Genomic DNA, 5,240 nt, shown 5'->3' with positions numbered 1-5,240 from the left:
GTTTCTATGGGTCGGTACTGACTTGATGGCACCTAACAACAACAACAACAACAAGTCCATATAAAGATTACTAATTAGATTGTAATTACTTAATGTTTCACATTACGCCTTCAATGTCCAGCATATGTTTCATGCTTATAGCTCATCTCAGTTTGGACAAGACACACTACCAGTGCTCAAAGATTCTGTCTAAGGCTGGATTCTCTAGAGAAGCAAAATCAGCAAAGCTGGAAAGAGATTTCTCTCAAGGAAATGATTGAGGTTGTTGTCTTTACTGTTAAGCAGAGTCAAATCAGTTCTTATTCATAGTGACCCCATATAGGGTGTTCAAAGCTTTAAATCTTCAAAGGCACAGAAAACCTCATCATTCTACTGGTGGTTTTGAACCGTGGACCTTGTAGCTCAAAGTCCAGTGCTTATCGTATGGAGTGGTTGTAGAGGCTGGCAAAACCCAAGTCTGTGGGTCAGACATTAGGCTGGAGGCTTCTCTTAACTCATGAATATACAAGATCTGCTGGTCAGATGGCAGTCTCACAGGCTAGGGAGGCTGATGAACCTAATGATAATAAGCAAGTGATATGGCAGGCCGCTGGCTCAAGTCCAAAGAACCAGAAGTCAGAGGGTAATGAGCCAGATGCAAGATCCAGATCAAGCAAAAAGCAAGAGAGCTTTTCCAGAATATCCATCTATATTATATATATTGGAAGCAGACCACATCCTCGAGAAAACTTCCTTTCAACTGATTTACTACTCATAGCAGATCTCATTGTAATGGTAACTGCCAAACCTCTGAGAATCGTGGTCCAGCCAAGTTGACACACAACCTTAATGCACTCTGACCTGAGAGTACATTTGCATGTCTGTCAGGGCCTTGTCCTTTCTGAGTGGAGGCTGACTTTGCTGAACATGCTCTTCCTAGAGAATGTTCTCTTTCACCAGAGGAACTGCCTAATCAAATCTCCAAGGGCAGCTGGCACTTAGGTGAAAAAAACAATTAAAACTTCTGTTTCTTTGGGAACTGGACCCAGGAAATTTTGTCTTTCTCTTTGTGTTGTTTAACTGAGGTCTCTTCAACTGTCAGACCCTGGGAAATGACTTCTTATTTGGAAAATGAGATTTTATTTTGATTCTTAAACTTCAAACCAACTTTATAATAACTTGCTCAGCGATTTTTGGAAATATGAAAATAAAAACAGAAGCTTCAAAAGGCTCATGGAGAAAAAGGAATGAAAAGATAATGGAATTTTCCCAAAAACTTTTTGAAACCTCCTTGAGTACTTTAGGACTGCTACTCATCTAGGTAAATGCCTGATTTCTTGGGCTGTTGGGATATAAATTCTGAAGAAGAAGAATTCTGAATAAAAGAAAAATAACTTTTTATTTTCTTTAAAAAATTGCACCAGCTGCAAACATTCCAGGCTTCAAAAGAAGTAGCTTGTAACTGCCCTTACACGAGCCTTTATGTTTCCTGTTTCTTTCATTTTACTGTTTTAGTTATTGGCTAATCCTTCACTTTAGGATTCTTGTCCAGGAAAAGACAGGATTTTTGCTTGGGGTTTAAGTTCTGGGTGTGGGCATCGCCGTTAGGAGTGCTGAGCTCTTCCTGTGCCACCCCCTGTTTAGAATTCCAGTCTAAGCAGATACGTGGTTCCCAGCCACAGGGACCAGACTGACCACATTGCTCAACTTCTGAGCAGATGTGCCAGGTTTGAATTGGAGGGAAGGATAAACAAGGTCAGATCTTCCTCAATGACCTGGTATGCAGACACTCTGTGATTACTCAGCTCCTTACAGAATGGGAGCTTCAGGTCTTCTTCTCAAAATCGTGAGTAGACCAAGGTTCCTTGATCTGAGTGAGTTGGCGCTTTTGGCTGGTCCCTTTTCCTGTGAGTACACACCCAGGTGCTGGGCGGGGTGGCATGAAGACTCTGGAGGTTCTGACTCTTCCTCCACTTGGCCTCCTTCTTGATTTATTTTTCAAGTTTTTCCAGTAGGTACCAGAGTCACAGGATTCAAAATCCAGAAGTTTCTCAGGGTTTGTGCAGTGAAATTCCTGCCTGTCTTCCCTGCTCAACCATCAGTGTGGGCAGTTCCCTGGGGCTTTCCAGGATATCCTGTGCTTGTGCAAACCCATGCATACAGACATAAACGACTTCTTGTTTTGCCATCTTTGATGCTAATCATCACTGCTTTCTTAACTAAGAACACATCCCATTCTTTCCTTCGTGTGCCCACTCTTCACAGCCTGCCCTGACACCCCCATCCACCCTGTACCCTCTCTGGTCTCACCAGATCACCTTAGGGCTTTCCCAAGCCCACCCCACACTCTAGTGGGCTGTCCACAGGTCACTTCCACGCCATCCAAACTCCCTCTTCACTAATCTCGGAGCATGAGACCCCTTCTTACACACTGAGAGAGACTCTCACTGTTCCAAATATGAACTTTCTCCTCCACTTAGAAAACTATCTCTGTCAAGGTGGGGATTTTGTCTATAGATCAGTGTGGCTCCCCAGCCGCTCTCTGTGCTGCCCTCCATGAGCTAACCTTGGGACCTTTCTTGGGACCAGCATGCCTGGAGACCCCTTCACTACCATTCAAAAACAGCTAAGTTGCCTATGGAGCTTGGTCTTCACAGCCTGCTGTAGAGCCCACACCTCCACCTATGACCCGACAAGCCCAGCGGAGGAGTGGACAAGACCATGCCCACGTAAGGGGTGAGGCTGACACATGCTCTCAGGTCAGAGAAAGTGCACATCCAAAGCTGAGAAGCTGTACCTGGACATTAGATCAGCCTTCCGGCCTCCGCTGTGGCCCAGAAACACCTGGTCCCTCAGTTCTGATGTTGTCTAATGTGAGAAGTCATGAGTTCTGGGTTTGAGCAGGTATTACTAACCCCTATGAGCTAAGTGTGGCCTGTGTTCAGCTCTTCTAGATAAACTGAAGCTCTGCATGGATGTGGCCAGGTCTTACCATAAGGAACCCTGCCCATGAAGAGGAAGTACTTGACCGTAGCGGGCTTGTACTTGCTGTCTAGGTCTGAGTTTCAGGCTGTGTCCAGTCTCCCTCCAACACAGTTGTCCCTAGAACATCTGTGGCAGTTGAAATAAGGACTTGGTGATAATCCTATATGGAAATGCTTCTGTTGTCTTGGATGCCTTCTTGGGCTTAGTGCCCAGAAGAACTTGCTTTCATAACTAACCTTGGGCTGCTGTGAATCCAGGGCATGACTAGGAGCAAGATACCTTGGATGGGAGGCCTTTTCCAGAAAGAGTGGGACTCTATCTGGTCATCTCCAAGAGGAGACAAACTTGCCCTCTCTTTTGGTGGAGTAGGTTGGTGGGAAGCAAGGAAGCCCAGGATTTAAAGATGGTCTTCTGGCTGTGCCAGCTGTGGTCATCCTGGCCAGAGTCTGTGGCTGTTGTCACCCTGGCAAGACTCCAAGGAAGTTGGATGAGGGAATGTGGAGAGCACAGAGGAGGTAGGGGAGGGAAGCAGCCTGCAGGAGGCAAGAGCTTGGGGACACAGGATTCTTGATGACACCAAAGAGGTATCCTATAGTGGGCCTTACTTTTCTTCTCCTTGGCACCCACCTGTTCCTGGCCACTCAAGTACCCCTGTCACAGATGGTGGTGTGTGTGCTGGGAGCTGGGATATGGCACACTCAGTCACTGCCCTTATGCCAACTGTGTCCCCTTGGAGGAGATACAGGCACTGATCAGTACTGGGCAGAGAAGGACAAGTGGCCTCTCAGGTGAAGAGCAGATTGAATTGCATCCCTCAAATTTAGACAGTAAGTCAAGAAGTATTACTACTAGGGTTCCAGTTCATACATGAATGAATTTATTCCAAATGAAACATGTTTAAATGTGTCTCTGTGATCAGCGGATGATTGCAGACAAGTACTCTCAGTAATATATTTGTCCTAGTCTCATTAGGGTGCCTTCAAAAAAAAAAAAAAAAAAAGGTTCAATCAAAATCGTGGCTTCCTAGAGGATCTGCTGGGCCAGTTTTATTCAAGGCTGTGAGGTCAGCTCAGAAGGTCATGGTGACTTCTTGGAGATTTCAAAGGATTTATCTTGGTGCATTTTCTTGAAGAATACAGGACAATCATGGGGTCTTAGTAAGAAGAAATTCTAAGTAAATGGAAAACTACACTGGTGAGAAAAAAGCCAAGAAAGTAATACCATCCTGATAATGCTCATTCTTCTAGGGTTGCCCTGTGAGAATTTCATTGGGAAATCTTACCCCATCTACTCTACAACTATGATCTTGTTCCACCAGACTTCTCTTTGTTTCCAAAACTCAAAGAACATTTAAAAAGAACTTGATTTTGAGTCCCTTGAGGATGACAAAACTACTGATTTGATGTGATATAAGTCAAAGTGTACAGAATTCTTTGGGGAAGGAAACACCACTTTCAGAAGCATATAGACCTAGATGAAGGATCTCAAGAAATAATAGCTTCACATATTGATACTTAATAAAGGTTTTTATGTTTATGCCCACCACGCATCTGTCACTTTGTCATACTGTAGTAGCTCGCATGTTGCTGTGATTCTGGATGCTATGCCACAAGTATCTTACATATCAGCAGGGTCACCTGTGGTAGACAGGTCTCAGCTGAGTTTCCAGGTGAAAACAGACTAGGAAGAAGGAGAGACAGATTACTTCCAAATATTTAGTCATTGAAAATCTTATGAATAGCAGTGGAATGCTGTCAACACCAGAATATTGAAAAATGAAGAAGAGCTCCAGAATATTGTCAGATATAGTGCCACAAGATAAACCCTTCAGGTTGAAAGGCACTCAAAAGATAACTGGGGGACCCTATAGCTAGCGGACAGCCACTTCTCCATCTTTGGAGCGAGCGTGCCTGAGGGAGCCAGCATTCACCGAAGACCCACCTGAAAGGGGGATGTCATCTGCATTTCCATTGAGGTCCCCCCGGCAAGAGCACCAACGAGCCAGCCACAGCAGAGAAGACTTTAAGAACTGTTTAACCCTTAGGGAACTGGATAAACCCCAGAGACATTCTGCTGCTTTGCTTGTTGGGCATGGGGAATGGGGAGTTAATAGATGTTACTTATTCAGCAATTGTCCATCAACCATCATAGGTTTTATCCCCTGTTAAAGTTTTCAGAAGCTAGGCAAAGCATTGCGGTGCCTGGCCCTCAAACGTGCCATGTGCCTTTGCTCTCAGGTCAAGAATCACTGTGCAAACAGGAATTGTTACCTTTTT

The sequence above is a fragment of the Chrysochloris asiatica genome, unplaced genomic scaffold (genome assembly GCF_000296735.1).
Source record: "Chrysochloris asiatica unplaced genomic scaffold, ChrAsi1.0 scaffold00340, whole genome shotgun sequence".
Classification (NCBI taxonomy): domain Eukaryota; kingdom Metazoa; phylum Chordata; class Mammalia; order Afrosoricida; family Chrysochloridae; genus Chrysochloris; species Chrysochloris asiatica.
Note: the sequence above shows the minus strand (reverse complement) of the source record.